The sequence below is a fragment of the Polypterus senegalus genome, chromosome 3 (assembly GCF_016835505.1).
Source record: "Polypterus senegalus isolate Bchr_013 chromosome 3, ASM1683550v1, whole genome shotgun sequence".
NCBI classification, from domain to species: Eukaryota; Metazoa; Chordata; class Cladistia; order Polypteriformes; family Polypteridae; genus Polypterus; species Polypterus senegalus.
In genome coordinates, this window is record NC_053156.1 from 83,753,462 (window position 1) to 83,765,626 (window position 12,165).

General features: G+C 36.8%; 1 protein-coding gene across 5 annotated transcripts in view; it reads left to right on the forward strand.

Annotated features, from left to right (window-relative positions):
• The window catches only part of grm1b (glutamate receptor, metabotropic 1b), a 347,961-nt gene that overhangs the window by 46,843 nt on the left and 288,953 nt on the right, over positions 1-12,165 (forward strand). The gene's annotated exons all lie outside the window — the stretch shown is intronic.

Consider the following 12,165-nt stretch of genomic DNA (forward strand, 5'->3'; position numbering starts at 1 on the left):
TGATGCACAACAGAGGTGTGAATGTTATTAAAATGAGTTCTAAACCCAATGAAATTAAAATAAAGGGTTTTAATATTAACTACAGAATGCAAATGCAATTTAGTAATTGACTAAAATCTGAATCAATTGCTTTACTCATGCTTTTATATTAATCACAGGTTCTATCAACACAAAAGAAATTATGCTTTTAACATGTTCTGTTTGGTTGGGTTCTGCTTGTGTTTAAGATGATTTCTCAACTTGTTTCTAAATTATATGATTTTTATATATCATTTGAGCTTCTTCAGTGGGAACGGTGTCACTCATTCTACTTGGTAAAGACACCTTAGTGCAGTGGTTCTTAGAGTGTTAAGGAGGACCACTTTGTCAAAGTCAAATGCTGAGGACTATCTATGGCCAATAGGCACTGATTACCATAAATTCTGTGCATTACATTTATCACATTTTTCTTTCTGCATGTACTCGTGAAAAGTGCTGTAGCAACCTGAGGTCTAAAGAAGAAAAAATGGCACACATACTCACATATAGAATTAGTAACCCTGAACGGGGCAGTTTTTCTGAAGGCACCTCCTTATTCCAAGCCCCCATGTTGCTCCTGCTGTGATAGAAGACGTCCTAAGGTAGACAACAAAAAAACCATGAATGACCAGGATTCTGCCAAACTTGCCCTGCTCTTCAGTCTCTTTCTATGTTGAAGGCTAATTCTTGTATGGCTATTCCGTTAGCAACCAAACTCTTCAATTCCACCCAGGGGGGTAAATGTTAACATTATATAAAGTTATTGTCTGTGTGACAGTAGGGGGCTCTATCACTCCCTTGAACCCTCAGGTACCACGCCAAACACCAGGTAATAGTGCAATAATTCCTCTTTTTATTATAATAATTATGTGCACCAAGCACCCTCAACTCCACACTACTCATTAACTAATCAATACAATACAATAACAATAATCAGTCCTCCAACTCCCAGACACTTAGCCACCCTTCCTCCCAGCTCAGCTCGTTGTCTGGGAGTTCCCAAAGTTCTTATATAGTTCCTGACCCGGAAGTGCTTCTCATCTTTCAGTCCATAATTCCTTATCACTTCTGGGTCAGATAAAAGTCCTTTTTTTCACCCCGGAAGTACATCATTCGTTCCGTTCATGTGACTTGGAAGTACTTCCGGGGCATAGGGCAAATAGCAGTCCCTGGTTCTCCCTGGAGCGACCCCTGGTGGTCCCGATGTTATCCAGCAGGGCTTAACAGGAAAACTTTATAGTCCATGATGCCCTGCTGGAATCTGAAGCATCTCCATGTTGTAGGAATGGCTTCCTCTGGCGGCCTGGGGGTACTGGCTGGGATAAAAGGCCGGCCATGGACCACAGTACTCCCCTCCCAGCGAAGAACCAGGGTTCGAAGTGGCCAACCCCGCGAGGGACGTCTTCCTCCAGGCGGCTGTATCGGTAATGTTCTGCATATTCTCGGGAGAACCTAGGGGGAACATTAAATGAATGAGACCTCCTTTCTCCTCTTCTCTCGCCATACGTGACCCGGCCTGTAGCATTCATAACACCGCTGCTCTCCCCTTGTTCTTATCCCTCTGTGGGACTGAAAACACTTTGGCATCTCTGGCTCCGCCCTTTTTTCTGCTGAGTAGGAGTCCCCAGCTGCCTCTGCTACTTTAGCTCCCCTTTTTACCTTATCAGGAGACCCCTTTGTCTCACTTGGGATCTCCTTTTTACTCCTGGGCTTGTCTACAGTTTGAGTCTCTCTATGGGAGAGAGGGAGCCCTTTCACTGTTTGCACGCCCTTTGATTTATTTATAACTGGAAGCGGCGTCTTTAGCACCTCAACGTTCCGAGAGACAGCACTTTTCAGCTGCTCCGGTTCAATTGGTGCTTTCCCCGCTCTTTCTGTCATCACACCACACTCCCTTGTTGGGTTTGCAGTGACTTGGCACCCGCTACTTATTAATCGCGGGCCTTGATCGCCTTGCGTCCGTTTATAATGTACGGTACCGGTCCCACTCACCTGTACCACCGCATCAAGCATGATGGGAGACTCCCGACCAAAATGCTGTAGGTATTCCTGTACCCATTTCAGCGGCGCTTCGGCCATCGCTCCCAGCTCCTCCACCCGTTTCTTGACATCCACCAATATCTGTAAGAAATTATATATGGGCTCGAGCAGTTTCTCGAGATTCCGCAGTCCCACAATGTCATTTAGTTCGGTTCTTATATAGTTCCTGACCCGGAAGTGCTTCTCATCTTTCAATCCATAATTCCTTATCACTTCCGGGTCAGAAAAGTCCTTTTTTTTCACCCCGGAAGTACACCATTCTTTCCGTTCATGTGACTTGGAAGTACTTCTGGGGCATAGGGCAAATAGCAGTCCCTGGTTCTCCCTGGAGCGACCCTTGGTGGTCCCAATGTTATCCAGCAGGGCTTAACAGGAAAACTCCATAGTCCATGATGCCCTGCTGGAATCTGAAGCATCTCCATGTCGTAGGGATGGCTCCCTCTGGTGACCTGGGGGTACTGGCTGGGATAGAAGGCTAGCCATGGACCCCATCTGAATATATATGTTATACCTGCATTTTTATCACTCTTTAATTAAATATTGTTTTTTTTTTTTTTTTATCATCAGTATGCTGCTACTGGAGTATGTGAATTTCCCCTTGGGATTAACAAAGTATCTATCTATCTATCTATCTACCATGCTATCTATCTATCTATCTATCTACCATGCTGGGTTTGAGTATAGGCCTAGAGTGGGAAGAAGTAGTGTAGAAGGAAAATATATTATTGTGTGGCCTTATCAGTAAGAAAGTTCCAGCCAGCCCATGGCACACACTTTGAGAACCACTGCCCTAGCACATGTGCCAATATGTGACACAGAATATATTTAAGGTGCCATTGCTTCTCATCTAAACTTTAAATCAATAAACAATTTACTTGGTGCTGTTTGAACAGACAATTAAATAATTTTCTGTTTTTCAGTTTCATTTTGCAAACTTCATCTGATTGAGTTATGTTGACTTGGGTATTCCTTTTCCTTAGACTCTCCAAATACTCAAACGATTCAATCAGCAAATATTCCTCCTTTTTAAAAGGGCAGACATATGTACTGGTCATGAGTTTACAGCACTTACATTAGGGCATTAAAGCAGGTGCAACAGCGGAAAGCTTACTTTAAACAGGATTACTTGCAAAGATCCATGTGGCTTTTAAGATATTTTTGAAAATGAGAGTGGCACCTGATTTCTTTAAGTAAGCACAATTTTTGTGACACTCAGAAATAATGTGATATGAAGATGTTTGCTTTTGATTACAGCTATTACTGGTTCCTGTGCATTTCAAGTGCAGTTTATTTTTTTTAAATTTGTATGGAATTGGAATCAGATATTGTTTGCAGACAAAGATACTGTATAGTAATATGCATAAATAAATAAACTGTTCAGTGCATGTGGGAGTTATATTGATTGGTCAGTGTGTGAAACTATTCAGTTTGATCCTCAGTGGAAGCACTAATGCTTTAAGAATAAATGTAAGCATCTAAGAAAATGATTTGTTCTGGAATATGAAATAACAGGAACATGCCATCATCTCCTTGTAGAAGACTTCAGACACACATGGATTGTAGGAATCTAAGCCTTCAAGTGATCAAAAACAGCAATGAATGGCATTTGGAACTTAGGGGCTACATTGGCAGCTGTTCCCAGTCTTATGTGGAGAATTGTTGCTAATTTCTTCACTTTTGTTTGGACTTTTTGACCTATTTTTTTTTTTGTAATTTAGCATGTATGCCAATATCAAGTTTTTTGCGTAAGAATGAAATTTTCATATATTTTTGCTTACATTTGCAATCCTTGGTTTTTCATATAATTGCTGTTTATAAGTATTTAGAGTGCAGTAAATGCCAAAAGGTATTGGCAGTAACACTGTGGTTAGTGTTTTTGCTTCACAGCTCAAGAAGCCTAGCTTTGAATTATGGCCTGATTACTCTGTGTGAAGATTGCACAGTGATGTGCCTTTAAAACTACATGTTATAATAATGCATATGCATTACCTAAATGCTTATCTGTAGCTGTCCTTTCCTTCCAAATATTCTGCTCCAGGCTTTTGACCCTGACTGCTCATTTGAATTCTATAGCAGTCATTTCTGTTTTCTGTGTGCCGCATTTTATCTGGCAGCAGGTTAAAGCAGTCGGTCATATTGTTTCCTCGCAACAGTCAAGTTTTGGGTTATGATAGCTGTTTTTTGAGTAAACACTGGGAATGCTATGTTGGATGGTACGGCATCCCAACTAGGATGAATGCTAGTTCCTTAACAGGATGGGAGGCTGGCTTGAAAGGACAGAATGTGGCTGCTCCCAGCAATTATGTTTTTCCCCCATGCACAAGATGGCAGCATCCCACTGGTGTTATTCTCATATGGATACCCACAGGGTGGGCTGGGAATTACAGTACCATGGGACAGTCCTGTCAGAGATCTTGTGTGCCACCAGGGTGAGCTTCAGGGGATCATTATACCCTTTTTCAAGAGCTTCCACCAGAACTGGGAGTGCGTCCAGTATGCAGTGCTGTGGCACTGAAAGTATTCCCAAGTCTGACATAAAAGAAGCCGAGTTTCCTGCACGAGAGTCCAGAGGAGAGTGGACAAGACTACATAGGAGGTGTGGAAGGAGATAAGAGAATATTATGATGTTGTGGAAAGAAAAATATCATCTTTTTAAACCCAGAATGGTGCCGTGATTTTGGGTGTTGGAGTTTAGGACCTCAGTGGCGCCTCCTGCTGTTCACAACATTTTGTATTTTTCTCGATTTTTATTGGGTGTTCTTATTTTCTCATACATTACAAAAGAGCAACATTCTAACAATGTGGCATGTTTAAACTGCCCTGTTGTGTGGGGTTTGGGCCCACAACTAAGTGCTATGCTCACTAGCTCATTGTTGGATCCCTGAATTCTGATAATCCACTAGCATTATAGTCTGTACATTTTTTATGATTTTTTTGATGTACTTACTTGTTTTGAAAGATAAACATTGTTCTTTAGTTAAGAGTACCTAAAAACTTATTACAACAACTGTGAAACACCTTTGCAATTAAGTGACCAATTGAGCCTAATAAATAGGATGGTGTCTGCTTGTTTGTAAAGCTTTTTACTTTATTTGGTTTTAATATGAGTCTTTTGATAATACTTTAGTTTCAATAGATACACTGCTTGATATAATGAACCTCTTAATATTCGTTTTACTAACACTTGATTGACTATTATTACACTGTAAAAATAAACACAAGATGAACAAAAACAAAAGTTGAGGTACCAGCCTGTAACCCCATTTAATGTCGACATTTTAGTGGCTGTAATAAACAAAAGAAGCAAGGATACATGAATCTTGATGTTTTGAGCTCTGAAGATATCCATTCTCATTGAGAGGTCGATGATTCACAATGACAATAAACTTCCTGGGTCAGAGAGGTTAGGTTAGGGTTAGCCTTTATTGCCTCTCTTAAGAGAAATTTGTCCTGGACATTTGAGAGACCACATTCATCCCAGTGACATACATATCACTAACATTACTAAATACATTATACAGAATATTACACAATTACCCTACACCTAAAATATTACACCTTGCCTTTCAAAAAAAAAAAAAACTCATCTCTTATTATTTAATAATTTAATTGATCGTGTAAGTATTGAAAATTTGTACCTAAGCAACTTCTAATGCACTATCTCTTGCCTTTAGGCATTGCCTCATACTCCTTATAAAGATTATAAGTTGGGTCACCAATTATTTTAATCGATATCCCTGTGTGGATAACGCTTTGAGTACTCAGAAAAAGCGCTATATAAATGTAATGAATTATTATTATTATAAGGAGCAATTTTTGTTCCAAGTGACATTATTGGACCTCTGGACAGTTCTCCTCTATTCTTGAGCAAACAGAAACTGGGTTAGTGTCAGTGCTATATTCAAATCCTTCTCTATAATATCAGTCAGCTCCTTACCTCTGAGATGAGCCCTTTGCTTACTTGTCTGACAGCACATATACAAGATGCTTTAAAGAGATTGTCCCTTACATGAGCACCCACCATAATTAGGTGATAAGTAGCTTTCTTGTTGTTGTTGTTGATTTATTTAAGTAAATTTTAAGTTTACACAAAATATTCACTAATGTGTTTTGGCTGTTTCACTGAAGAGCTTTGGCAACCAACAGCCTCAACATTTCTAAACAAAACACTGTTTTCAATGTCCAGTCATCATTAAGGGGTGGTTTTACTGCCTCCTTAGTTCTGGTCCTAGTCTTAGTAGTGTTGAATTTCTGGACATTTATGAATATCTTACTAAGCTGCTTTATTACTACTTCATATACCAAATGACTCCCACAAATATTCTGAAACTAATTAAGGAGATATGTTTCTGTTTGTAAAAATCTAAACTATAGGAGATATGTCTATTTTTACAACATTTAAGCTTTCATGGGCTGATGTAGTTGTCGTCTATGTGCTACACAGAGCCTACCAGCTTGGACAAGCCTAACATTATGATCAAGATTCTATTTTTTTCCATTGGCTTGTTTTTTTTGTTTCTCCAAATTCAAAATCTCCAACTGGGTTTAAACTCAAGGTGCTATGAGCTGTGTTTTTATAGATCACAGATCAGGGGTGTCGATGGGAGTGGGGTATAAAAACATTTGTCTCAGGGGCTTGTGTGGGGCCCAAAATGGTCTGTGCACAGGTTAATTATTTTTTGTAATGGTGCCATTGGTATACATACACATGAAGCCCCTGAATAAGATATACAATGCCAGTTTTAAACATGAACTGATGCTTCTTAATTGTTTAATGCCATATATAAAAAGAACCTGTACAGAATATACCCAGACGTTTGTGTCTAATTGCCTATTTTATTCATGTTACACAGTGGCCGGGACAGAGTGTCATTTTAGTAAATTGAAGCTGATTCAAAATTACACATGGTGTACTAAGAATGGCTGAACAGTTTTGTGATCCTGGCCCTCTAAAATTGATTTTTTTGGACACTGTTAATGTCTTCATGACTTTGAAAGACAGGAGGTGGATTCAGTTTAAATTACTGCATACTTTGAATGATGTTAAAATGATATTTGTTGCATTTGGTTTGCAATATTATGAAATGACATGACATGTAACAAAATAAGTGCTAGTAATGTTTTATGTTTGGTTTGAAATGTTATATAATATGCAGTTGTAATATTCCGTTAGTAACAGTTTTAATAAATGGCCAATATGCGAGGCCTAGGCTGAAGAGTGGCTCATTAGGTCAATTATATCTCAGATTCTGATATGTATAACAGTGTTACCATCATGGACTTTCTTCAAGTTGTGTGGCTTCAGAACTTTGTGCTGAAGATACAATACAATACAATTTATTTTTACATAGCCCAAAATCACACAAGAAGTGCCGCAATGGGCTTTAAGAGGACCTGCCTCTTGATAGCACCCCAGCCTTGACTCTATGAGAAGACAAGGAAAAACTCCCAGAAAAAACCTTGTAGGGAAAAAAATGGAAGAAACCTTGGGAAAGGCAGTTCAAAAAGAGACCCCTTTCCAGGTAGATTGGGCGTACAATATAATACACAGAACAGATCCTCAATACAGTATAAAAATTAAAATTTTACAGGTATGGAGCAGAATTTAACAGTAGATGATATCACATAATATGATTTTGGATTTGTTTAGAGTCCTGGAGACCTCAGCCATCAAGCTGCCTCCCCCATTTGGCAATTCCACAGCTGAAACAGGGCTGGCCCAACCAATCAAATGAAGGGACCCCTCTACCCCACGAACCCAACATCAGGGATAACTTTACCTTAGGCAGGCAAAACAACTTGGCAGGTGGGCCAATAGGCCTTGGCACCAAGTGCCACATTTGAGTATCGAGAAGAGAAACAGAATAGGCGAGAGTTAGTAAAAAATTGTGATTATTTATGTTAAAGTGCTAATAACTAACAACAGAGATGCAATCTGTACAGTTAATCAGCAGCTGATTAAACTGAAGTACTGAGTCTTCAGCCAGGAAGATGGTGGTTAGCAAAACTGGTCCAAACCAATTGCACATTCTATCTCACACATAGTCAACTTTCAGTACAGTATATAGAGGCCAATGTAATGGACTATGACGTGGTCTGCTGGGTGAGTATGAACAGCTCAGTAGATGTCATTATTATTTTAGAATAAGTATCAGTATAATTCTAGGTTTTGCAGTTATGTAAAAGACTGTAGTTAGTTTTAATGTTTTATATTATGTTTACTTTATTTTCTGTATTTCCGCTGGTGCAAGTAAATTCCCCTTCAAGGTCAATAATGATCTGTCTATCTATCTATCTATCTATCTGAGTGTCCTTTTAATTTGCACAGTATTCTGGCTTCTCTAAGAACCAATATTCTAGAACTCTTTTTAAATTTGGGTCAAAGAGTGTAAATACCTTATTAATCAACAGAGGATTTAACAGTCAGGGATTTTATGGCTCAGGATAACAAAAAATGGAAATCTGATGCTGCTGTTGCTCATTAGTTAGGTGTTAAATCATTATATGAAGTCACTCTTTAAAAAATTATGATAATGTTGATAAACTTGGGTGCTCGATTCTATTTTGAAAGTACCCTACTTTGAGAACAAATAAAAGAAATAACCTCCAGTGTGTGAGATACTAATTAAACCAAACTTTAGAAATGGTACAAGGTCTGAAAGTAATTTTTTAAAAATTACTCAATTCTTTCAGTTTACTAAGAGGAACAATTTGTATGACTTTTGTAAAAAGAGACTTATTTATGCATTTGAAATAAATGCTAGATAAATACTGCAGGAGAACCTTTTGAACATACGTAGATGATATGCCTACTCCAGGGTGCAAAACTTTCTGTAACGGTGACTACACAAAAAAAGAAATGGGTACTTACAGTGGAGAATTCTGTACTTAGCATTAACTGTTTTTTAAAAGCTATTGATTCCAGTACTGTTGAAAAGTGTTCTTTCTGTAATCAAAAATAAATTGTTTTTCATCCTTTTGTACAGTGCATTACACTGATACCACTGTTCAATTTTCTTTTTGTATTGCTTTGGAAACTTGGAATTGTGTTTTCAGAAATTACTTTTATTTTTAGGATAGTCATCTCTAAGGAAAAACAAAAAGACATATCTACTTGGTGGCTTTTTCTTAGAGAAACTACGCATTTGATTTTGAAAACTAGATGCAGTATGATGGAGAACCCTGTAATGAGTGATGTTTTGCTAATGCTTAAGGCTCTAATTCATAACAGACTGAAAGTGAAAGTGGAATTTGCTTATTATAAAATGACAAATCAGATCATAGAATTTCAAGAAATCTGCGGAATTAATGATGTTTTATGTTCTGTTCACACATCAGAAAAAAAGAATAATTTCCATGTAAGAAAATATAGCTTAAATCATACAAAATGTTAAATAAACATTACAAAAAAATCTAACTGTCCCTCTAATACAGAAATATGAAGTTATAGGAAGCTTGTGCAAAATAATAAAAATGTCTTTGCAGTTTACTCAAGTGTTTCATCATCTTTTTTTAAACCTATTTAATTAGAAGCATGACCTGTAGAGTTTGCATCAAGAGCATGGGCGCACACCACTCTAAATAGCTAATTCATTTCATACTGTGCATTAGCCGCTTTCATTGGTGTTCACTGAGATGAAATCACATGAATCTCCATTTTGCACTTTAAAATCTCCAACTGTTTCTGTTTCAAACCATAAGTAAGCAAGGCCATTTTGAGACCCTTCCTTGTATCTGCATCAGAAAGTTGTGTGTTCCTCTATTTTCTAAATACATTTTTGATTAATATGCCACTAGGTTTATGCATTTATGTTTGAAGCTTATTCAAGTCAAGAAAGCAACGCAACTGGGACAATAACTGAGACTTAACACAGCTTGAAGTTTTCTTGCATTAGGATTTATTAAGTTGCATTCTTTCTGTTTTCTGTAGTTTTAATCATAGTGCTGTAATATAACTGACCTTTCTTTCAAAAGAGAAAATGAACCTCTTATATTGAAAACTAATTTGTAACTGAATATCTGTTGATCTGACCTCAAAGTTCCTGGTTTAACAAATCTGAATATATACTATCTTCACAAATGCAGTAATATTGTATGTTCAAAACTAGAGTCAAATAAATGTGATTGTCTGTCATGGCAGAAACTAACCCAGGATGTTTAAAACGCGTTAAAAGAAGATCAGAAAATCAGTTCAGTGTAGTTTTTCAATATGGAGGCTAAAGTATGGCAAACATTGTCTTGTCACTGTTAGTTAGTCTATTCACCATGCAGTTCAAACCAAAGTTAGCCTTGAGTCGGTTGTTAGTAATTATCTTGACCATACTAATGAATCTACAACCAACTATCAAGTGATGTCATTGAAAGTCAAAGAAAAGCTGGTAGATGCATTAGGCCAACATAGTTATTATATAGACACTTTTTTATCGATTTAGTGAAGTGCTATGCCAGTGTGCATTTGCAAAATAAAAATTCTGTAAAGGGCACTTTCCATGAGGAACAAAAAAAAAAACGGAAATAGAATTTTTAGCTATATAGCACCTGAGGAGTACTACTGTCAAAATAATGTCTCTAACTTTCTTACATAATTTGTTACCTATGGAAATAACCTTTACCTATTTTTTCTGTACTATTTTTATTTTAGTGTATAAAATGTATTTATTATTTATTTAATTTATTTATTATTATTTATATTTTTCCAACATGTGATTAATATATTACTGTCATAATAGTCTATATTAATTTGTTAGTGAATAACAATTAAGTCTTTTGTTCTGCAAGACATTTTGATTTTCTTGTGGAATGGATAACACAGTGACCATGATAGTCCACTTACAAACAGAGAAATTCACAAAATGCTATTGACAGACTTATGAACTGGAGTGATAATTTGAAGCTTCCAACTAAATACGTGCACAGGAGATAAGTCAGACTTATGACAAGCAATGCAGGATTGAAGCCGAAGGTGATGGTTCTCATTTCTTAACATTGGTAATGTAATCAGTTTAAATGAAATAATACAGAAAATAACAAAACCGATTTCAAAGGAAAAGTTGTTATTATGCTTCCAGATAATATGGTATAAATTAAATACACATCTTAATACAAAAAAAAGACTGAGTGGTGTGGATATCTTAAATTTTTTAAAACAGCATTGGACAATATTTTTTCTATGGTAAATATAAGTTTATAGTAATAGTAATCAATCAATCAACATTTATTTATATAGCACATATTCATACAAAAAAATGTAGCTCAAAGTGCTTTACAAAATGAATAGAAAAATAGAAGACACAATAAAAAATAAACATAAATCAACATTAATTAACATAGAATAAGTAAGGTCTCTTTCTTATATAGAGTTAATTATTCTTCTGCATATATTTTTTATACAAAGCATAAATAAGATCAAGACAAAAAAGAGGATTCAAGAAAGATTTAAACCCTAATACTTCTGACTTGTAGATGGAAATCCTGCCGGATGCATGCAGTCACAGAGCCCAGATGAATATAGAACATTTCTTTATTTGCATAGAGTTATACACAAATGTCTCAGTCCATGCAGTAAACAATTAATTAAACAATACATCTTCTTTTGTTTTTTTCTATTACCAATACCTCATCTAATACACCTGACTCTTAATATGCAGAACTTTATAACCTCCTCCAATCAACTAATGCCACCAGTAATTTCAGACTTTTATCGATTCTTCCATTACTCTGAACACTGCTTCATTAAGAGGGGTATTTTGCGGATTGTCCTAGTGATCGTAGCACCGCTTCATAGGAGGGGTGTATGGGTTTTCCCATCAGTTTATCACAGTGAATTCACAGTAAATACCAGATTTTTCCTGCTAGACAATGGAGGGAGCCCCCAATGCTTGGATTAATGTTGGCGACTGGGAGGATGGGTGTGCTGGTGGGAAGAAAGTATAAACTAGTAAGCCACATATTCACCAAAATGAACTCTAAAGCAAAACCAGTCAACTGCATAGCACTCCAATACATACCAGTCTGTATGCATGTCCTGTTGTATATACTGTAGATTTATATTAATAAAGATAACAGTAGCATCTGTTAATTGAAAATCATTCCTATCAGATAATATGC